The sequence below is a fragment of the Haematobia irritans genome, chromosome 3 (genome assembly GCF_050003625.1).
Source record: "Haematobia irritans isolate KBUSLIRL chromosome 3, ASM5000362v1, whole genome shotgun sequence".
Lineage (NCBI taxonomy): Eukaryota > Metazoa > Arthropoda > Insecta > Diptera > Muscidae > Haematobia > Haematobia irritans.
Window position 1 is genome coordinate 109053256 of NC_134399.1, and position 25816 is coordinate 109079071.

Consider the following 25816-nt stretch of genomic DNA (forward strand, 5'->3'; position numbering starts at 1 on the left):
GAATATTTTGTCAAATTTTTTTTTATAGAAAATTTTATTTCTATAGAAAGTTTTTTTTTCAAAATTTTATTTCTATAGAAAATTCTGTCAAATTTTTATTTCTATAGAAAATTCTGTCAAAATGTTATTTCTATAGAAAATTCTGTCAAAATTTTATTTCTATAGAAAATTTCGTCAAAATTTTATTTTGAAAAAAAATTGTCAAAATTTTATTTCTATAGATATTTTGGTCAAAATTGTCAAAATTTGATATCTATAGAAAATTTTGTCAAAATTTTATTTCTATAGAAAATTTTTTCAAAATTTTATTTTTATAGAACATTTTATCAAAATTTTATATCTATAGAATATTTTGTCAAAAAAAATTTTTCTATAGAAAATTTTGTCAAAATTTTATTTGTATAGAAAATTTTGCCAAATTTTATTTCTATATAGAAAATTTTGTCAAAATTTTATTTCTATAGAAAGTTTTTTTTTTCAAAATTTTATTTCTATAGAAAATTCTGTCAAAATTTTATTTGTATAGAAAATTTTGTCAAAATTTTATTTCTATAGAAAATTTTGCATAATTTAATTCTATAGAAAATTTTACAAAATTTTATTTCTATAGAAAATTTTGCAAACATTTTATTTCTATAGAAAATTTTGCAAACATTTTATTTCTATAGAAAATTTTGCAAAATTTTATTTCTATTGATAATTTTCTCAAAAAATTAATTCGATAGAAAATTTCGTCAAAATTTGATTTATATAAAAAAACGTGTCAAATTTTTATTTCTATAGATATTTTGGTCAAAATTTTATTTCTATAGAAAATTTTCTCAACATTTTATTTATATCAAATTTTCTCAAAATTTGAAGTATTTGAGATTTTATCGAAATGTAGATCTAAATACAAAGTTGTGCAGAGTATATTATAGTCGGCCCCGTTGAACTTCAGACTTTCCTTATTTGTTTTTTACTAAAATTGTGTTTCGTCCCATAACGTTAAATTTAAATTTTAAGTACATACTCGTAGAGTTTGTACAAGTGTATACAAGTTTGCTTAAATCGGTTCAGATTCAAATTCATTCATATGGAAATATAAACCTTTATATAGCTCGCATTTACGGTATCCCCCCACAATAGAACTACACATTAGTGGTATTAAAATGAGATTTAGTTGTATTACCCTGAGTCGACTCCGGAGTCGGTGTCGAGGCTGGATCGGGTTAGTTTTGCTCTTCCAAAGGGTTCCGGAGGTCAAATAGAGTCTCCGCAAGCCAAATCTGCGGATCGGTTTATATGGGGGCTATATATAATTATGGACCGATACAGACCAATTTTTGCATGGTTGTTAAAGACCATATTCTAACACCATGTACCAAATTTTAACCGGATCGGATGAATTTTGCTCCTCCAAGAGGCTCCCCAAGCCCAATCTGAGCGTCGGTTTATATGGGGACTATACGTAAAAGTGGTCCGATATGTCCCATTTGCAATACCATCCGAACTACGTCAATAACAACTATTAGTTGCAAGTCGATAGCTTGTTTCGTTCGGAAGTTAGCGTGATTTCAACAGACGAACGGACGGCTCAGAATTTCATCACTACTCAGAATATACAAACGGAATGACAAAGTTTATATACCTATGGTGGAGGGTATAAAAAAATTAAACTAAAGATTCTAACCCCTCAAAATAAGTCTTAGCCTACCTATATTTGAAGCGTTTTTATTTTAAATCTAAAGATTCAATATTTCGGTTAATTTAAGGACTATTTCGTTAAACCAAAAATGTGTTTATTTACTTTAGGAAAAATTTGCCTTAGTTCAAAGACATGTGACTTTAACGGAGGGACGACAACTTACAAAATTTGTGTCTTAAATTTAATGAAAAAAATTTTTTTGAAGTAAAGAATGTAAACTTTATTTTAATTAAAATTTCATTATTTTAAAGAAAACTTGTAGCTTAAGGCATTGCGATGCATATAACCAGCTGCATAAGAAACGCACTAAGGCTATGGTCACACAAGGCAAATATTTGACCAAAATGATTGTCAAACATTTTTCCAGAACCTTTCTCCAAATATCTGGATACGGTTTTTGAAAAATAATCCTATCATGATTTTATATATCCAATATGAGGTAAAAATGTCCGCTGGTTTCGCTGTGGCGACGGATCCTCTTAAGATTTCTGTCAAATATTTGCCCAGTGTGACCATAGCATAAGAATAGTGGTTAGACCTGGCTTTGATATTGCATCGTTCCGTGTAATATTGACCCATGTGTCCAGTGTTTTTAAAGAGCCTGTTATTTTGTTTTGTCCTGATTAGTGAAAATGTGTTGTAATGTATTAGTTTAAAAAATCTATTTTCGGAGGCAATATAAGGCCAAGTAGATTCAAAATTCATGAAACGCCGAAAACCGTTAAAAATGTCATTTCACTGGGTTCAAACTATCTCCCCATAAATCTCATCATAGACCAACCTCTTGTTCTCAGGCTATCTTTTCATAATTCTCATCACCGACCGACCTGCTGATTTCATGCTGCTCAAAGAAATATCAGGGGCTGCAGGTACAAAGTTGCTAACTGACCAGCAAAAGCAACGAGACTCACAGGCGAGCATGAGAAGTTTTGACGGACTAATCCCGCTGATCAGGAAAGTGTTTGATCTCCAAACACAAAAGATAGTATTGAAAAAGTTGTGGACCACAAGGAAGGACTCTACGAAACCTGCATCAAAGAAAAAATACTTTCCTAAGGAACGAAATTTCAGACAAACGAAATTCTCCTGTTTTATAAAGTACTTTCATTAAGAGTAAATAAACCTGAATTTATGATAAGCGATTGAACGATAATCTTTAGTCTTTTTTATTTGCTGTTAAAGAATTTTTTTTTAGTGTCAAAAGAAAACTCTGCTTGTCTAAAATTTCGTTCCTCAGAAAAGAAAACTCTTCTTTCAGTGTGAAACGGAATGAATTAAAGCATATATCTCCTTTCGTGATTAGTAACATATGAGAATGGAGAAAAATTGAGATGGGAGAAAAATTAAAGCATATGTCTCATTTCATGATAATTGATATATGGTTAGGTTAGGTTAGGTTAAAGTGGCAGCTCGATTAAGATTCAGGCTCACTTAGACTATTCAGTCCATTGTGATACCACATTAACTAAAAGTACCTATTACATATGGCCACTTCTAGTTTTAATTGATATATGAGGATTCTGTTTATAAATAGCCAATAAAATTATTTCAATCTACCGCTACGGTATATAAAAATGGGCTACGTTGATTTTTTTTTTTTAACTTTGTAACTAATTTTTAATGATCATAATTTGAATAGAAAAGAAGTCTGGAAATCGTCTTAGAATTTCAAAAAAGATTCATAATTTGATTGACGTACGTGTGGAGATTGTTTTAGAATATCACCCTATTCAATAATGTATGCATCAACACCTCGGTAGAAATAGTAAAATAGGCCATTGTCATGATTTCTTTTTGATTCACCCCAAAAATTTAGAACATCCCGATAATTTATGGATTTTGCGAAAGGAATACCCCCTACTGATCATTTAACAAATTCATCGAACATCATTTAATCATTGAGATAAAATTAATGTTGATTTTATTTAGATTTCTTTTATTTAGTTTGATTAGGAAATTTACATTTCATCTTCTGTCATTTGATTATTTCATTAAATTATCGATAAGAAAAAACAAACAAAATTTACGATCATCGCATATCTGCCTCTATATAAATATTTGAATTTTTCCCAGCATGTGTGTGCAAAAAAAAAAACAAAAACAAGTATATACGGCTGTAAGTTCGGCCAGGCCGACTCTTATGTACCCTCCACCATGGATTGCGTAGAAACTTCTACTAAAGACGGTCATACACAATTGAATTACTTCGGTTGCGGACGATGGCAAGGCATCTTAAAACTTCTTAACATCATCTTTTAAATTGTGAGTTAGTCCATGCGGGATATATATTAGGCAAAACAAAGGCCGAATAAATACGTATATATTCAGTTCTTGGCCAATATATAGAGAAGAAATAATTGCGAAGCGATATGAACACTTGTGCGGTAATTATAAAGCCAGAATTGAAATATGGGGATCGCTTTATATAGGGGGCTATTTACAATTATGAACACGATTCTACCAAAAATGATTTTTTACTGTTTGGTAGATTGGTATAATTCTTGATGTTTTCGAAATTTTTGCAAAATATTCCTCTCTAACTAAGACGTGCTTCATAAATTTTCTATAGAAATAAAATTTTAACAAAATTTTGTACAGAAATAAAATTCTGAAAAATTTTACTAAAGAAATAAAATGTTGACAAAATTGTCTATAGAAATAAAATTTTGACAAAATTTTCTATGGCAATAAAATTTTGGTAGATTATTTTTGGCTCTTAGAGGCTCCGCAAGCCAAATCTGGGGATCGGTTTATATGGGGGCTATATATAATTATGGACCGATGTGGACCAATTTTTGCATGTTTGTTAGAGACCATGTATCAAATTTCAGCCGGATCGGAAGAAATTTGCTTCTCTTCGAGACTCCGCAAGCCAAATCTGGGGATCGGTTTATATGGGGGCTATATATAATTATGGACCGATGTGGACCAATTTTGGCATGGTTGTTAGAGACCATATACCAACATCATGTACCAAATTTCAGCGGGATCGGATGAAATTTGCTTCTCTTTGAGGCTCCGCAAGCCAAATCTGGGGATCGGTTTATATGGGGGCTATATATAATTATGGACCGATGTAGACCAATTTTTGCACGGTTGTTAGAGACCATATACCAACATCATGTACCAAATTTCAGCTAGATCGGATGAAATATGCTTCTTTTAGAGGCTCCGCAAGCCAAATCTGGGGGTCTGTTTATATGGGGGCTATATATAATTATGGACCGATGTGGACCAATTTTTGCATGGTAGTTAGATACCATATACTAACACCATTTACCAAATTCAGCTAGATCGGGTGAAATATGCTTCTTTTAGAGGCTCCGCAAGCCAAATCTGGGGGTCTGTTTATATGGGACTATATATAATTATGGACCGATGTGGACCAATTTTTGCAAGGTTGTTAGAGACCATATACCAACACCATGTACCAAATTTCAGGCAGATCGGATGTAATATGCTTCTCTTAGAGGCTCCGCAAGCCAAAACTGGGGGTCCGTTTATATGGGGGCTATACGTAAAAGTGGACCGATATGGCCCATTTGCAATACAATCCGACCTACATCAATAAACACTACTTGTGCCAAGTTTCAAGTCGATAGCTTGTTTCGTTCGGAAGTTTGCGTGATTTCAACAGACTAACGGACGGACGGACATGCTTAGATCGACTTAGAGTTTCACCACGACCCAGAATATATATACTTTATGGGGTCTAAGAGCAATATTTCGATGTGTTACAAACGGAATATCAAAGTTAATATACCCCCCATCCTGTGGTGGAGGCTATAAAAACATGTAAGCAAATCATAAAACTTGTTTTTACCACAGTCAGATGTCATGCTTCAACTATAGGTTCCACTTAATTGATAGCTTGGAGTGTGAATGAGGCTGGATAAATATTGTGAGAAATATCAATCAAATCTAGCGATATAGGCAAGTTTTCTTTTATGCCTTCGCCTTACCACAGAAAGAAAAAAATACAAATATATAAAATAATTTAAAATATAAATCGTTATTAAATATGTTTTCAGTTAATTTGAATGGTGGATAAACGAATGGTCAGATAGATGAATAGCCAGATTGTTTGGTATTTAAAGAAAAATAAATGCCTAAAAATCATTTGGCTAATTTTGTCATAGCCTTATACAATACCAACTCACAATATCGCATTTATGAATTTCCATATCATTAATGGTTATTAATTATGATAAATTGCTCTTGGGCTGAGCTAGACAAAATGAATGAAATGACTAAATGTTGGTCCATAACGAGTCATTGTCCGAAACGTAAGCATTATAATATTTTAATAGTCTTGTTTTGCCATTTCTATAGGCAATTTAACTACAAAACATAATTCCATATTCCAATGGGAGTTATGGTTTCTATACAATTTGTCATTTATGATTTTTAGAATATCTTGTGATGATCATGTGTTTGTGTGTGTGTGTGTGTGTGTATCATTTGTAAAAATGGAGTAGGGGTTTTGGTTAAAAGTTTTTTGTTTTTATTTTTCATTTTATTAACACAGGGTTTTCCCATTCATAAATGGGTAGCTTCACCTATATGTGTATGTGTATGTGTCTTAAGTCTTTTGTTTTCATATTTGTCACTACAGTATTTTGTAGCAATTTATGTTTTTCCACTTTTTATCATTGAATTTACCTAAAAATTTATGATCCATTTGTTTTATGACAACAATAACCAAAAATGGTTAATTTCTAAATGTAATATCATGAGTGGGATAGTTAAGTCTAATAGAGTGTTTAAATATGATTAAAGCTTCCTACATTCTCGGGCACAAGTCTTCTTAAATAGCGATGAAACTTAAGTCACTGCAGTATATTTTTTTGTATCTATCACTTGAGAGAGTACAATATCTTAGCATTTTTATCATAAGCATTTTTAGCATACAATGGACTGTGAGATCTGTTCCAGAAGCTAATAAAAAAGCAAAATCATATATATCAACTTTTTTGAATATTTTTGCTTTGTGCAATGAGTTACAAATTTAGAAAAAAAAAATTGTTGTCAGGCGGGTCCTTCACCACCATGTACACCAAAATTTTTGATACCATCTCAATGCCTTCAAATTTTTTGGGAGCTTTATAAAGGCTTACATTCTCATATACAAATATTTAAATAAGAACCGATTTGGAGAAAAATTTTTAATCTTCTACAAAATCTCTAGACTTTAAATTTAAATCGACTAACGACCTGAAACGTAACACAATTAAGTAAAAACTATGGGAAATATACACGCAAAGAAAAACAAAACGTTTGAGAAACGTGTACCGAAAACATTTTTCTTTTCTTAGAGTTTTTTGAATTGCTTCGAAAATTTTAAACTTTTATCACCAAAAAAAATCGTTTGTTACAAAATTTTTATTTTTTCAATAAAAAAATGTTATTTTTGAAACAACAAAACAGTCCATTTCGTTTATATCAAACACTGTTCTTTTCTGACTTTAGGTCATTAATAAGACACATTTTACAGTTCAAAATTTAATATACTACAATGTAATATTGAACATTTTTCGGAATATTCCGAACATATCTGGAATATATGTAAAACAAAAAACAAAAAAAAAACTTTGGTCGGAGCAGGGATCGAACCCACGACCCTTGGCATGCAAGTCGGACGTAGCAACCACTGCTCCACGGTGCCAAACTAAACGTTTGTTTCTGTTAAATAAACTTTGTTTATTCGGTTCCTGGGCGCCGCAAGCTATGCTATATAAATATAACTTAAATGGATATTTATCTATTGATGACCATAACAGGTACATAGCTCAGTGGTTAGTGTGTTGGCTTACAAAGTGCATGGTCCGCGGTTCGATTCTCCGTCCAGGCAAAAGGTAAACAAATTTTAAAAATTTATAAAATCGTATAATTTCTTCTACATTGTTGGTATTACAGGAAAAGTTGTTAAGAACTAAAAAAACCTCGTGGATGTGAGAAAGATGTGAGGGAAAATGCAACTAGCAAGAAAATAATGTTTTTTTTTTTTTGAGTTTGTCTTTATGAAATTGTTTTTACATCCTGGAAAAGAATAAACGTTTATCACAAAAAGTATATACTTTTCATCCAAATACACTTCCTTACAGCGAAAAGCAAATGAGAAACGAACTTTGTTTGTCTAAAATTTCGTTTGGGAGGAAAGAATTATTTTTTTGCGTGTAGAGATAGTCATTTTATTTATTGCACAATAGCCCATTTATGATTTATCCGGCGATACACATGTATTAGAGGTATATGGCAATTTGACATTTATCCTTTAACATTAACTTTGTCATTCACATAACACATCGCAATATTGCTCTAAGACCCCATGAAGTATATATATATATATATATATATATATATATATATATATATATATATATATATATATATATATATATATATATATATATATATATATATATATATATATATATATATATATATATATATATATATATATATATATATATATATATATATATATATATATATATATATATATATATATATATATATATATATATATATTCTGGGTCGTGGTGAAATTCTGAGTCGATCTAAGTATGTGCGTCCGTCCGTCTGTTGAAATCACGTTAACTGCCGAACGAAACAAACTATCGACTTGAAACTTGGCACAAGTACTTGTTATTGATGTAGGTCGGATGGTATTGAAAATGGGCCATATCGGTGCACTTTTACGTATATCCCCCATATAAACGGACCTCCAGATTTGGCTTGCGGAGACTCTAACAGAAGCATATTTCATCCGATCCGGCTGAAATTTGATACATGGTGTTGATATATGGTCTCTAACAACCATGCAAAAATTGGTCCACATCGGTCCATAATTATATATAGCCCCCATATAAACCGACCTCCAGTTTTGGCTTGCGGAGCCTCAAAGAGAAGCAAATTTCATCCGATCCGGCTGAAATTTGGTACATGATTTTGGTATATGGTCTCTAACAACCACGCAGAAATTGGTCCATATCGTTTCATATTGCTCCCATATAAACCGATCTCCAGATTTGGCTTGCGGAGCCTCAAAGAGAAGCAAATTCCATCCGATCCGGCTGAAATTTGGAACATGAATTTTGGTATATGGTCTCTAACAACCACGCAAAAATTGGTCCTCATCGGTCCATAATTATTTATAGCCCCCATATAAACCGATCCCCAGATTTGGCTTGCGGAGCCTCAAAGAGATGGTCCTAAAATACCTCTATATTTCCAATTTCAGGCAAATTGGATAAAAACTACAGTTTTTATAAGCCCAAGACCTAAATCGGGAGGTCGGTTTATATGGAGACTATATCAAAACTTGGATATAGCCCATGAAATTTGGTACATAATTTTGGTATATGGTCTCTAACAACCACGCAAAAATTGGTCCTCATCGGTCCATAATTATTTATAGCCCCCATATAAACCGATCCCCAGATTTGGCTTGCGGAGCCTCAAAGAGAAGCAAATTTCATCCGATGATCTCTAACAACCGTGCCAGAATTGGTCCATATCGGTCGATAATTATATATAGCCCCAATATAAACCGTTCTTCAGATTTGACCTCCGGAACTTCTTGGAGGAGCAAAATTCATCCGATCCGGTTCAAATTTGGAACGTGGTGTTGGAATATTACCGCTAATAACCATACCAAAATTGGTCCATATCGGTTCATAATCATGGTTGCCACTCGAGCCAAAAATAATCTACCAAAATTTTATTTCTATAGAAAATTTTGTCAAAAGTTTATTTCTATAGAAAATTTTGTAAAAATTTTATTTCTATAGAAAATTTTGTCAAAACTTTATTTCTATAGAAAATTTTGTCAAAACTTTATTTCTATAGAAAATTTTTTCTAAATTTTATTTCTATAGAAAATGTTGTGAAAATGTTATTTCTATAGAAAATTTTGTTAAAATTTTAGATCTATAGAAGGTAAGGTAAGGTTAGGTGGCAGCCCGATGTATCAGGCACACTTAGACTATTCAGTCCATTGTGATACCACATTGGTGAACTTCTCTCTTATCACTGAGTGCTGCCCGATTCCATGTTAAGCTCAATGACAAGGGACCTCCTTTTTATAGCCGAGTCCGAACGGCGTTCCACATTGCTGTGAAACCACTTAGAGAAGCTTTGAAACCCTCAGAAATGTCACCAGCATTACTGAGGTGGGATAATCCACCGTTGAAAAACTTTTTGGTGTTCGGTCGAAGCAGGAATCGAACCCACGACCTTGTGTATGCAAGGCGGGCATGCTAACCATTGCACCACGGTGGCTCCCTAGATCTATAGAAAATTTTGTCAAACTGAATTATATACGTATTTAATCGGTCTTTTTTGATATAATATACAAGCAGAGAAGAAACATGATTGTCACAATCATATTCGAAGAGCAAAATAATATGATAGCAGCTATTTTTGCGGCGACCATGTAACATTTTAACCTGCAACCATGTTGGCTCAGTGAACATGGTTCTAAGAAAAATGTAATTGTCCTCATCTAAAATGTTATTATATTGATAAAAAGAAATTTGTTTGAATGAAAAGACAATGGTCACGATATAAAATGTTATGGTATTCATTAAAAATGTTTTTCTCCTAGTTAAAAGAACATGGTCACAACCTAAAATGTTTTGATCTTTATGAAAAAAATTTTTTCATCGTCGAAAAAAGGACGCCACTTGAGAAAGGAAAACACAAAATTAATTTTATTTGTTTGTTTTTATTTACTTATAAACTAATTCATTGTTTATTTGTATTCGTAATGCCGTTCAAGCAAACATCATATATTTTTATACACTCTATTTTATTTCAATTTCAACAATAAGTAATTATTCCATATTTACATCGAGCCCATCAAATGTACAAACGCAGACATCATGTAACTGCAAATAAAAATAAATGATACCATATAGCAAAATGCAGAACAAACAAGTATATACAGCAGTAAGTTCGGCCGGGCCGAATCTTAAATACCCACCACCATGAACCAAATATTAGGGTTTCCTTTGAAATTTCAGGAGGGCTTGAGGACTTGAGGACACAACCCGAAGATAAATTTAAAGATTTCACCTATGAGGACTATATCAGATTCTGGATTTATAAGAACCATTTTTGTTTGAGGTTTAGAGGAATCATTAACATCTCTTGTAAGTGTGCAAGAAAATTATAAAATAACGTCTTGATTTGAAATCATAAATCTGTAGAAGTAAAATCTGGAAATTTTACATTGAGTTTCAAGCAATTTTCATGACCAGTGCGCCTTCTACACCCTCAAGAAGTGAAGTCGGTCTATATGGAGGCATTACCAAGTGGACCGATAAAAACTTAATCCGATACACGTTTTTGTGAGCCTAAAATACCAGAATATTTACAATTTCAGGCATATCAGATAAAAACTACGGTTTCTAGAAACCCAAGGAGTTAAATCGGGAGATCGTTCTTATGGGGGCTATACTAAAATATGGACCGATACTCACCATTTTCGGCACACCTCTTTGTGACCCGAAAATACCTCTAGATTTCCAATTTCAGGCAAATAGGATAAAAACTTCGGATTCTAGAAGCCCAAGAAGTAAAATTGGGGAATCGGTCTATATGGGGGCTATACCAAAATATGGATCGATACTCACAATTTTCGGCACACCTCTTTATAGTCCTAAAATACCTCTAGATTTCCAATTTCAGACAAATTGGATAAAAACTACGGTTTCTATAAGCCCAAGACCCCAAATCGGGAGATCGGTCTATATGGGTTCTATACCATAATATGGACCGATACTCACAATTTTTGGCACACGTATTTGTGGTCCTACAATACCTCTAGATTTCCAATTTCAGGTAAATTGAATAAAAACTGCGGTTTCTATAAGCCCAAGAAGTAAAATCGGGAGATCGGTCTATATGGGGGCTATACCAAAATATGGACCGATACTCACAATTTTTGGCACACATATTTGTGGTCCTACAATACCTCTAGATTTCCAATTTCGGATAAATTGAACAAAAACTGCGGTTTCTATAAGCCCAAGAAGTAAAATCGGGAGATCGGTCTATATGGGGGCTATACCAAAATATGGACCGATACTCACAATTTTTGGCACACGTATTTGTGGTCCTACAATACCTCTAGATTTCAAATTTCAGGTAAATTGAATAAAAACTGCCGTTTCTATAAGCCCAAGAAGTAAAATCGGAAGATCGGTCTATATGGGGGCTATACTAAAACGTGGACCGATACTCACCATTTTTGGCACATCTCTTTATGGTCATAAAATACCTCCAGATTTCAAATTTCAGGCAAATTGGATAAAAACTACGATTTCTATAAGCCCAAGACCCCAAATCGGGAGGTCGGTTTATATGGGGACTATATCAAAACCTGGACCGATATAGCCCATCTTCGAACTTGACCTGCCTGCAGACAAAAGACGAGCTTGTGCAAAATTTCAGCACGATTGCTTCATTATTGAAGTCTGTAGCGTGATTACAACAGACAGACAGACAGACAGACAGACAGACAGACAGACGGACAGACGGACATCGTTATATCGTCTTAGAATTTCTCCCTGATCAAGAATATATATACTTTATATAGTCGGAAATCGATATTTCGATGCGTTACAAACGGAATGACAAACTTATTATACCCCCATCACCATTTTATGGTGGTGGGTATAAAAACAGGTACATTTTTTCAATTACACTTTCCTTTTTTGTGTTCACATAAAACCACGTGCCACTTCTGAATAAATAAATTAAAACAAAACACAGTAAATCCGTATTCTCCGTCCATTCCAAGAAACAATCAACACACGACTGACGCTCAAAATGAAAATCGTGTGTACCTGCTCAATGTTTTTATAAAATTCTTTTCGCTGCAAACAAGTTAAAAAATTAAATGGTCACGAAAAAATGTAAATGGTCTTTATGGTCATGTAATGGTTCTAGACATGTCTATACTTAATCTATAAAAATACTTTTTTCCCTGTAAAAAAGTAAAAAAAATTGAATGGTCAGGTACATGATTTTCCCGACCATTTAATGGTCTCAAATTCTATCATTTAAATGATGGAACATGTCTGCGGTATTTGAGAACCATTCAAATGCTTATTGCCACCATACATTTTTCTCCGCTCGAAAACTATTTTTACAAAAACAAAATACATGTTTTTCGCGGCAATTACATGTTCTAGATAAGCATTAAATGGATGCGGCAACCATGTCCAAACATGGTTTTTCTGTGCGTGTACACAAAGTACGGACTTACTTACAATTTAGAAGACGGTGTTAGGAGGTTTTAAGATACCTTGCAATCGGCAAGCGTTACCGCAACTCAAGTAATTCGATTGTGGATGGCAGTGTTTATCGGTCCATGTTTACCAAAACATGGACCGATACTCACTATTTTCGGCATTCCTCTTTATGGTCCTTGAATACCTCTAGATATCCAATATTTAGGCAAATTGGATAAAAACTACGGATTCTAAAAGTCCAAGAAGTAAAATCGGGAGATTGGTCTATATGGGGGCTATACCAAAACATGGACCGATAACCACCATTTTCGTTACACCTTATTATGGTCCTATAACACCTTCAGATTTCCAATTTTAGGCAAATTAGATAAAAACTACGTATTCTAAAAGCCCAAGAAGTAAAATCGGGAGGTCGGTCTATATGGGTGCTATATCAAAACATGGACCGATAGGCATCATTTTCGGTACACTTTTTGATGGTCCTAAAATACCTCTATATTTCCAATTTCAGGCAAATTGGATAAAAACTACAGTTTTTATAAGCCCAAGACCTAAATCGGGAGGTCGGTTTATATGGAGACTATATCAAAACTTGGACCGATATAGCCCATCTTCGAACTTGACCTGCCTGCAAACAAACGACGAATCTGTGCCAAATTTCAGGACGATAGCGCCATTAGGTTAGGTTAGGTATAGTGGCAGCCCGATGTATCAGACTCATTTAGACTATTCAGTCCATTGTGGTACCCCATTGGTGAACTTCTCTCTTATCACTGAGTGATGCCCGATTCCATGTTAAGCTCAATGACAAGGGACCTCCTTTTTATAGCCGAGTCCGAACGGCGTTCCACATTGCAGTGAAACCACTTAGAGAAGCTTTGAAACCCTCAGAAATGTCACCAGCATTACTGAGGTGGGATAATCCACTGCTGAAAAATTTCTTGGTGTTCGGTCGAAGCAGGAATCGAACCCACGACCTTGTGTATGCAAGGCGGGCATGCTAACCATTGCACCACGGTGGCTCCCATTATTGAAGGCTGTAGCGTGATTACAACAGACAGACGGACATGCTTATATCGTCTTAGAATTTCTCCCTGATCAAGAATATATATATATATATATATATATATATATATATATATATATATATATATATATATATATATATATATATATATATATATATATATATATATATATATATATATATATATATATATATATATATATATATATATATATATATATATATATATATTTTATATAGTCGGAAATCGATATTTCGATGTGTTACAAATGGAATGACAACCTTATTATACCCCCATCACCATTCTATTGTGGTGGGTATAAAAATTAACTAAAAGTAAAGAAAAAGCAGTGGCCCCAAATCATGACCATACTATTTTTGGGAATCGTACGAACATTTTAAAAAGGAAAATTTCATTGCGATTTGGAAATAATAAATAAAGAAAAATAATAATAAAAAAATTAAATTTAACTACATGCAAAAAAATTTTTGCAATAAAAATAAGCTTAAATTATCGTTGGTTTAACTACGGACTTTTTTTCAGTGTATAGACTTCCAGTTACATAGGGCGGACACAGTGCCATGGCCACATAATATCAGCTTTTAATGATCGCTAAATATAATATGACGTCTTTGATCCTAATTTTTTTCCTCATATAGATGTTTTTATTAATACATTTTTAATTAGGCTTTTGTAATTTTTAAGACAATTTCGAGCATGACATTTTATGGTTAAAGTTGAAAAAAAGATGAACTTTGTAATCATTAAATTTAGTTTGGTTAGTAGCTATTACATCAGACATTGACATTTGCCATATCAATTTGGATGTAACACTCTCAAGTTTGTCGCTTAAGTCTTTTGTTTTTTTTCTACATTACTCTCTGATTCTCCCTTGGAGATAACATATAATCACGTTTGGGTCTTAAGTCTTGGTGTTTTTTTGTATTTTCTGAAATTGTTGTTGGCTTGCGAAATAAATTTTTTAAATTGTTTTTTTTTTTTCAGAACACAACAATTTACAATCAGAAGCAAGACGAAATTTATAACGAGTTATAAGGTAAGTAAATGCTTATTTTAGCACATATTTTCAGTTTATTTCATAACACAAAGCATTTATTAAAGAAGAAAAAAAAAAGAAATAAGAGGAAAACAAAAATAATGAAAAAAAAACAAAAATTATAAATTCCATCAACGTTCGAAATTCATTCCAGAAATCGGTTTATATGATATAAAAACACTTTAAACAAAAAATGATGTGAATTATTTGCAAAATTACAGAAGAAGAAGAAAAAAAAAACAAAAACAAATGGACAAAACCCTACGAATACAAAGAAAGTTTTTATTTTCGCTTTGATGAATTAGACAAATAAAACAAACTCCCACTAACAATGAAAGTCGATATCCACGATCTGTAAAATCTCCATCAATGGTCTTCGTTTTTTTCTTTGAAATGATCAACAATCAATTAGGGTTTAATTTATTTTTTTTTTTCATTATTATATAAATAATAATCGTTGATAGTTGACGTTTGATAGAAAATTAAAATGAGTCCATTAAAATGCGAACAAAAATAAGTAAAATGTTGCGGTATTTTTTCTCACAACTCTCAACCATATGACTTAAGTGCTATTAAAATTTATTTATTGTGATTTTATACAAATTTTATGCGAATCACAATCGCCTCTTAACCACAAAAAAAGTATCACTTGCGATTCAAGCCATAAACATAAAAGACGGACAGACATACACAAGCGGACAAATATATATATGGTGTGAGGCACTGGGTCTAACAGTCAATGTGAAGAGGAGAATGTTGGTGGCTGATGACTGCAAACCATTTAGTTTGAAAAACAAAAAAGAATATTAACAATTACCAACTCGTTTCAAGTGACTTTTAATGAACACCTTTTAATGAGGCATGACTACAATGCATAAACAACTTTTTTTTCTTTTTGATATATTACATACCTAACCACATTTTTCTTTCAATGAATGCATTTATATATATATGGTATATATATTTAAAAATCTGTATTTGTAATTAATGTATGTAATTTCCAGAAGTATGTCAAAATCTTCATCTAATCTAAACTGTATGCTTTGGTTTTTATAACCCTGTTTATGGTCTTGCGAAATAACATTTGCTGTCATAAAAAAAATATCGCTGATATTGTGCATTTATTTTCCTTTTTTTATAAATATTTATAAAATTATGTATTTCCTGTAGTAAATAATGCAATTTCATAAGTTCATTTTGTTCCACCTCATTAAACATTTGCAGTTTTATGTTTGTTTTCATTCGTTTAAAAACAAAATAAAGGTGGAGAAGAAATTACTGAAATTGTTTCAATTATTGCGTTTTATTGTTAAACATTTCCTGATAACTGTTATAATTAATTGGAGAAGGCTTTTCCTAGTCAGCTAGTGGAGTGGAAAATAATTCTAAAAATGTCCCACAAGATAATAAACCACAAGAATGTAATGTAAAAATTCTAGAAATTCTCGATTAATATTCTATTTAGTGTATAGTGCAATATAATATTGAGGGAAAGGAATAAACTCCGCCTTTTTTGACTATGGGAAATAATGTGACCACCTTAAGGTTAGATTGGGTTCTAAGCCAATGTTAGGCCATTCAGTCCATTGTGGTACCACAGTTGGTGAAAATTGTTACATTAAAATTGATATATATCAGAAAATACTGGAGAATACCAGTTTTTCTCTTGTGGTTCTGAAAGATAAACAAATTTCCTACAGTTTAATTTATGAACAATATTTGATCGTGCTCGTATACAGAAAAAAGTCAGTTGTAAAACTGATGCTAAAATAAACTTTTATTTTTAAAATTTTTGTAAGAAATTTTCCCCAGCCAAACGATTTTTTCTTTATTCCAAAAATTATATGAACTAAATGGGAGTAACATTTCAATGTCATGCAATTAAGTTTAATTCTAATTAAAACAGAATAAGTTTTTCGTACACTTCTCAAAAATGAAATTTTATTTCTATAGAAAATTTTCTATGAAATGAAAATTTTGACAAAATTTTCTATGGATCTAAAATTTTAACAACATTTTCTATAGAAATATAATTTTGACAAAATTTCCTATAGAAATAAAATTTTGACAAAATTTTCTAAAAAAAATAAATTTTGACAAAATTTTCAATAGATATAAAATTGTAAAAAAAAAATCTATAGAAATAAAATTTTGATAAAATATTCTATAGAAATAAAATGTTGATACAATTGTCCATAGAAATAAAAATTTGACAAAATTTTCTATAGACATAAAATTTTGAAAAAAATTGCTATATAAATAAAATTTTGACAAAATTTTCTATAGAACTAAAATTTTGACAACATTTTGTGTATAAATAACATTTTGACAAAATTTTCTACAGAATAAAATTTTGACATTTTCCATAGAAATAACATTTTGACAAAATTTTCTATAGAAATAACATTTTGACAAAATTTTCTATAGAAATAAAATTTTGACAAAATCTTCCTTAGAAATAAAACTTTGACAAAATCTTCTTTAGAAATAAAATTTTGACAAAAATTGAACATTTTGTCAAAATTTTATTTGTAAAGAAGATTTGGTCAAAGTTTTATTTCTAAGGAAGATTTTGTCAAAGTTTTATTTCTAAGGAAGATTTTGTCAAAATTTTATTTCTATAGAAAATTTTGTCAAAAAGTTATTTCTATAGAAAATTTTGTCAAACAAAATTGAAAACAAAATTGTAAAAAAAAAATTCTATAGAAATAAAATTTTGACAAAATTTTCTATAGAACTAAAATTTTGACAAAATTTTCTATAGAACAAAAATTTTGACAAATTTTCTACAGAAATAAAATTTTGACAAAATTTTCGATAGAAATAAAATTTTGACAAAATTTTCTACAGAAATAAAATTTTGACAAAATCTTCTTTAGAAATAAAATTTTGACGAAATTTTCTATAGAAATAAAATTTTGACAAAATTTTGTATAGAAATTTTGACAACATTTTCTATAGAAATAAAATTTTGTCAAAATCATCTATAGAAATAAAATTTTGACAAAATTTTCTATAGAAATAAAATTTTGACAAAATTTTCTGTAGAAATAAAATTTTGATAAAATGGTTTATAGAAATAACATTTTGACAAAATTTTGTATAGAAAAAATTTTGATAATTTTTAATTATAGAAATAAAAATTTTACAAAATTTTATATAGATATAAAATTTTGACAAAATTTTGTATACAAATAACATTTTGACAAAATTTTCAATAGAATTAAAATTATGACAACATTTTCTATAGAAATTTTGACAAAATTTTCTATAGAAATACCATTTTGACAAAATTTTCTATAGAAATAAAATTTTGACAAAATTTTCTATAGAAATAAAATTTTGACAAAACTGTCTATAGAAATAAAATTTTGACAAAATTTTCTACAGAAATAAAATTATGACAAATTTTTCTATAGAAATAAAATTTTGATAAAATATTCGATAGAAATAAAATGTTGACAAAAATTTCACAATTTCACAAAATGTTGACAAAAATTCATCATCCGATCCGGCTGAAATTTGGTACATGGTGTCACCAAATTATCTCTAACAACCATGCAAAAATTGGTCCACGTCGGTCCATAATTATATATAGCCCCCATATAAACAGATCCCCAGATTTGGTTTGCGGAGCCTCAAAGAGAAGCAAATTTCATACGATCCGGCTGAAATTTGGTACATGGTGTTGGTATATGGTCTCTAAAAAACATGCTAAAATTGGTCGATTACGGTCCATAATTATATATACCCCCCATATAAACCGTTCCCCAGATTTGATCTCCGGAGCCTCTTGGAGGAGCAAAATTTATCCGATCCTGTTCAAATGTGGAACGTAGTGTAAGTATATGGTTTCTTACATACATGCAAAAATTGGTCCATATCACTTTACAATTATATTTAACATAGCCCCCATATAAACCGATCCCCAGATTTGGCTTGCGGAGCCTCTAAGAGAAGCAAATTTCATCCGATGCGGTTGAAATTTGGAACATGGTGTTAGTATATGGTCTCTAACAACCGTGCCAGAATTGGTCCATATCGGTCCATAATTATATATAGCCCCATATAAACCGTTTTCCAGATTTGACCTCCGTAGCCTCTTGGAGGAGCAAATTTCATACGATCCGGTTCAAATTTGGAACGTGGTGTTAGATTTGGCTTGCGGAGCCTCTAAGAGAATCATATTTCATCCGATCTGGCTGAAATTTGGTACATGGTGTTGGTATATGGTCTCTAACAACCATACAAAAATTGGTCCACATCGGTCCATAATTATATATAGCCCCCATATAAACCGATCCCCAGATTTGGCTTGCGGAGCCTCTAAGAGAAGCAAATTTCATCCGATCCGGTTGAAATTTGGAACAGGGTGTTAGTATATGGCCTCTAACAACCGTGCCAGAATTGGTCCATATCGGTCCATAATTATATATAGCCCCCATATAAACCGTTCTCCAGATTTGACCTCCGGAGCCTCTTGGAGGAGCAAAATTCATACGATCCGGTTCAAATTTGGAACATGGTGTTAGTATATGGCCGCTTACAACCATACCAAAATTGGTATCGGTCTATAGTTATATATAGCCCATCTTCAATCACAAAAAATTGGTCCACATCGGTTTATAATCATGGTTGCCACTAGAGTCGAAAATAATCTATCTAAATTTTATTTTTATAGAAAATTTTGTCAAAATTTTATTTCTATAGAAAATTTTGTCAAAATTTTATTTCTATAGAAAATTTTGTTAAAATTTTATTTCGATAGAAAATTTTGTTAAAATTTCATTTCTATAGAAAATTTTGTCAAAACTTTATTTTTATAGAAAACTTTGTCAAAATTGTATTTCTATAGAAAATTTTGTGAAAATTTTATTTCTATAGAAAATTTTGTTAAAATTTTATTTCTATAGAAAATTTTGTCAAACTGAATTATAGACGTATTTAATCGGTCTTTTTTGATTTAATATATACCACGTAGAAATAAAATTTTGACAAAATTTTCCATAGAAATAAATTTTTGATTAAATTTTATATATATAAAATTTTGACAAAATTTTCTGTAGAAATAAAATTTGACAAAATTTTCTATAGCAATAAAGTTTTGACAAAATTTTCTATACAAATAAAATCTTAACAAAATGTTCTATAGAAATACAATTTTGACGAAATTTTCTATATAAATGAAATTTTGACAAAATTTTCTGTAAAAATAAAATTTTAATTTTTTTTTTGACAATTTCAATAGAATTAAAATTATGACAACATTTTCTATAGAAATTTTGACAAAATTTTCTATAGAAATACCATTTTGACAAAATTTTCTATAGAAATAACATTTTGACGAAATTTTCTATATAAATAAAATTTTGACAAAATTATCTGTAGAAATAAAATTTTAATTCTGTTGAAAATAGAACTAAAATTTTGACAAAATTTTCTCTAGAACTAAAATTTCGACAAAACTGTCTATAGAAATAAAATTTTGACAAAATTTTCTACAGAAATAAAATTTTGACAAATTTTTCTATAGAAATAAAATTTTGATAAAATATTCGATAGAAATAAAATGCTAACAACATTTTCTATAGAAACCAAAGTGTTTCTACCCTCCTCCATAGGATGGGCGTATATTAACTTTGTCATTCCGTTTGTAACATATCGAAATATTGCTCTAAGACCCCATAAAATATATATATTCTGGGTCGTGGTGAAATTCTGAGTCGATCTGAGCATGTCCGTCTGTTGAAATCACGCTAACTTCGGAACAAAACAAGCTATCGACTTGAAACTTGGCACAAGTAGTTGTTATTGATGTAGGTCAGATGGTATTGCAAATGGGCCATATCGGTCCACTTTTACGTATAGCCCCCATATAAACGGACCCCCAAATTTGGTTTGCGGGGACTTTAAGAGATGCAAATTTCATCCGATCCGGCTGAAATTTGGTACATGGTGTCACCAAATGATCTCTAACAACCATGCAAAAATTGGTCCACATCGGTCCACATCGGTCCACATCGGTCCATAATTATATATAGCCTCCATATAAACCAATCCCCAGATTTGATCTCCGGAGCCCCTTGGAAGAGCAAAATTCATCCGATTCGGTTGAAATTTGGTACATGATGTCAGTATATGGTATCCAACAACCATGCAGGAAATGGTTCACATCAGTCCATAATTATATATAGCCCCCATATAAACCGATCCCCAGATTTGACCTCTGGTGCCTTTTGGAGAAGCACAATTCATCCGATCTGGTTGAAATTTGGTACGTGGTGGTAGTATATGTTATTTAACAGCCATGCCAAAAGTGGTCCATATGAGTCCGTAATCATATATAGCCCCCATATAAACCGATCCCGAGATTTGGTTTTGGATCCTCTTGGAGGAGCACATTTCAGCCGAGTCAGTTGAAATTTGGTACATTGTGCTAGTATATGGCCGTTAACAACCATGTCTAACTAGGTCCATATCGGTCTATAGTTATATATAGCTCGCAGATAAATCGATCCCCAATCACACAAAAATTGGTCCATATCAAGTTCATAATTCTATATAGCCCCCATATAAGCGACCTCCATATTTCAATTCTGGCTCTCTACCACGTATGGACTAACTCACAACAAATTGTGATAGATTATTTTAGGCACTAGTGGCAACCGTGATCCCCATACCCCTATTAATTAATTTTTTAATATCTCAAATATTAATTGATGGCGAATTGAATATTTCAATCATGAATTAACTACGTGTGTGGTAAAAATAGTCGTTTCCCTTAAATCTCAAAATTAACTTTAAGACTCAGATGTGTTTCTTTCACATTACACAGTTATCTAAATTCATCAGAAGTTGTCACTGGGGTTTGTGTGTGTGTTTTTTTTTTGTTCTCTTGTACATTTAAGATGGCACCAGACATCAATATCACCGTCTCCATCAGAACAAAAACATGTCTAAATAACCGAAAAAGAACATTTTCAGACATTTTCAGTAGAATTTTCCTTATTCGTTTGTTGCTGATGATGATAATCATCATCATCATCATTATGCATCGGGTACATGTACAGCATTTTGATTGAATGGCTTTTGTCACTGACCTTCTTCAAGACGCATTTCCTGCTTCAAGGTTATTGTGTGTGCAACGACATCTTTGGTGGATAGATGTTGCCGGAATTGAAGAATGACATTCGCAACATGATGATGATGATCATCATCATGATTTTGGTTGAGACAACAATGACCCTGGCCATGTTTATAATGGCATTGCTACTGGTCTAGGTACACCAGGAAAAAAATCATTTATTATGTTAAATTCAAAATAATAAAATAAAATTTTAAAAATTTTAATAAATGAACATGTTATGTGTAGCTGCCAATTTACGATTGCTATCTTAAACTGCTAGTGAGGCAAGTGCCTGTTTATTCCCTCTTTGGTAGACCATGATCAATGACATTTTAACTGTGTTTAAAAAATCTTTATTTATTAAAAAAATAATCGTAACTAACGACAAAAGAAGCTACCTGCAGAAGCTATCTCTATTTTACTGTATAATGATTATTTGCGTCTATTCTCTGTTAATTCATTAAAAATAATGAAGCTCTAAATTCCAGCTATCGCCAATGTCATCTTTATGTCACTAAATTTGACACTGTACGATAGAGATTTATCAGCACTGACCACCAAAAGTCATCGTCATTATCATTATGGTCTCCACCCTGTAGCTCCACCCAAAAAAAAAAAATAAAACGATCATTTCTACAGTCAAGTGCAGTCAGTGTGTCACGACCATTTATCTTAAGAGCCCATAACTTTCTTGCTTGTTTTTCTTTTTTGTTCTCCTACTCTTCAGACTGACTTTCTGTCTCCCGATCAAGTCTTTGCAAAAAACAAAAACAAAGAACAGCAAATTTCTATGTTGGGAAAACTATGTTAGAAAGACGTAGAAAAAGAGGCATAGAATTTATGGGTTAACAGGCCTACTTACTCGTATTTCGCTGTCTTGCATCGGGCTGAATGTCTCTTTGGTTGGCGGTTAACGACAACTGAAGATGTCATCAAAAGGTAGAAATTCCAGGGATTTTGGTTTTTTCCATTGGCAAAGTTTTTCTTCTTTTTTTTCTCGCAAAAACTGTGGAATTGGCTGAAACGCTCAGATTTTATTATTTTTGCCAGTTATCAGGTTTGGTGCATTCATTGTTTTCTCAGACATGATAATCAAAGTTGCCATACCATTTTACTCTAGTTTAGGGTTATAGAAAATTTCCGCCGAATTTTATTTCTATGGAAAATTGTGTCAACATTTTATTTCTATAGAAAATTTTGTAAAAATTTTATTTCTATAGAAAATTTTGACAAAATGTTATTTCTATAGAAAATTTTGTCAAAATTTTATTTCTATAGAAAATTTTGTCAAAATTTTATTTCTATAGAATATGTTGTCACAATTTTATTTCTATAGAAAATTTTGTCAATTTTTTATTTCTATAGAAAATTTTGGCAAAATTTTATTTCTATAGAAAAATTTGTCAAAATTGTATTTTTATAGAATATTTTGTCAACATTTTATTTCTATAGAAAATTTTGTCAACATTTTATTTCTATAGAAAATTTTGTAAAAATTTTATTTCTATAGAAAATTTTGTCAAAATTTTATTTCTATAGAAAATTATGTCAAAATTTTATTTCTATGGAAAATTTTGTCAAAATTTTATTTGTATAGAAAAAATTGTCAAAATCTTATTTCTATAGAAAATTTTGTCAAAATTTTATTTCTATAGAAAATTTTGTAAAAATGTTATTTCTATAGAAAAATTTGTCAAAATTGTATTTTTATAGAAAATTTTGTCAACATTTTATTTCTATAGAAAATTTTGTCAACATTTTATTTCTATAGAAAATTTTGTAAAAATTTTATTTCTATAGAAAATTTTGTCAAAATTTTATTTCTATAGAAAATTATGTCAAAATTTTATTTCTATGGAAAATTTTGTCAAAATTTTATTTCTATAGAAAATTTTGTCAAATTTTTTTTTCTATAGAAAATTTTGTCAAAATTTTATTTCTATAGAAAATTTTGTAAAAATGTTATTTCTATAGAAAAATTTGTCAAAATTGTATTTTTATAGAAAATTTTGTCAACATTTTATTTCTATAGAAAATTTTGTCAACATTTTATTTCTATAGAAAATTTTGTAAAAATTTTATTTCTATAGAAAATTTTGTCAAAATTTTATTTCTATAGAAAATTATGTCAAAATTTTATTTCTATGGAAAATTTAGTCAAAATTTTATTTCTATAGAAAATTTTGTCATATTTTTTTTTCTATAGAAAATTTTGTCAAAATTTTATTTCTATAGAAAAATTTGTCAAAATTGTATTTTTGTAAAAAATTTTGTCAACATTTTATTTCTATAGAAAATTTTGTCAAAATTTTATTTCTATGAAAAATTTTGTCAAAATTTTATTTGTATTGAAAAATTTGTCAAAATCTTATTTCTATAGAAAATTTTTTATTTCTATAGAAAATTTTGTCAAAATTTTATTTCTAGAGACAAATTGTCAAAATTTTATTTCTATAGAAAATTTTGTCAACATTTTATTTCTATAGAAAAAATTGTCAAAATCTTATTTCTATAGAAAATTTTGTCAAAATTTTATTTCTATAGAAAATTTTGTAAAAATGTTATTTCTATAGAAAAATTTGTCAAAATTGTATTTTTATAGAAAATTTTGTAAAAATTTTATTTCTATAGAAAATTTTGTCAAAATTTTATTTCTATAGAAAATTATGTCAAAATTTTATTTCTATGGAAAATTTTGTCAAAATTTTATTTCTATAGAAAATTTTGTCAAATTTTTTTTTCTATAGAAAATTTTGTCAAAATTTTATTTCTATAGAAAAATTTGTCAAAATTGTATTTTTGTAGAAAATTTTGTCAACATTTTATTTCTATAGAAAATTTTGTCAACATTTTATTTCTACAGAAAATTTTGTCAAAATTTTATTTCTATGAAAATTTTGTCAAAATTTTATTTGTATTGAAAAATTTGTCAAAATCTTATTTCTATAGAAAATTTTTTATTTCTATAGAAAATTTTTGTTTTTGTTATGTTTGCTCACCACTGCAAGGTGATTTTACAAGGATATTGACTAAATTTCACTAAGATATGTGGTCAAATATGGAGTTTGTGGCAATATTTCGAGCCACATCGAGCGACATTTATACAGTCGGAACCTTATCTAAATCTTCTGTGGAAAGTATCGGGGACATTTTTGCTGACGTTGAGCCAGATTTTTACCTAAATCAGAAGAATATATGGCGCGTTTTCTAAACATGAACCTATTTGGATAAAAGTCAACACAGTTAGATAGAATTTTAAATCTTAAATTCTGTGTAAAATAAAATCAATTACAATAAAATTCCGTTGAAATGTGTATAAAATATGAAATTTTTCTACCATATTTCCCTAAATCTGGCTTATATACATATATTATGTACATATATGGGAGCTATATCTGGCTCAACGTCAGCAAAAATGTCCCCGATACTTTCCACAGAAGATTTAGATAAGGTTCCGACTGTATAAATGTCGCTCGATGTGGCTCGAAATATTGCCACAAACTCCATATTTGACCACATATCTTAGTGAAATTTAGTCAATATCCTTGTAAAATCACCTTGCAGTGGTGAGCAAACATAACAAGTACATACGGCAGTAAATTCGGCCAGGCCGAAGCTTATGTACCCTCCACCATGGATTGCGTAGAAACTTCTTCT

At 30.5% G+C, this 25816-nt stretch overlaps 1 protein-coding gene across 10 annotated transcripts in view; it reads left to right on the forward strand.

Annotated features, from left to right (window-relative positions):
* LOC142229417 (uncharacterized) overlaps positions 1–25816 on the forward strand; it is a 250695-nt gene that overhangs the window by 48884 nt on the left and 175995 nt on the right. For 9 of the 10 annotated variants that reach the window (XM_075299974.1, XM_075299973.1, XM_075299980.1 and 6 more), the window contains exon 2: positions 14982–15033. The exons of the other annotated variant lie outside the window; for it this stretch is intronic. The gene's annotated coding sequence lies outside the window, so the exon portion shown is untranslated. The remainder of the gene's footprint in view (positions 1–14981; positions 15034–25816) is intronic. 10 annotated transcript variants of the gene reach the window in all.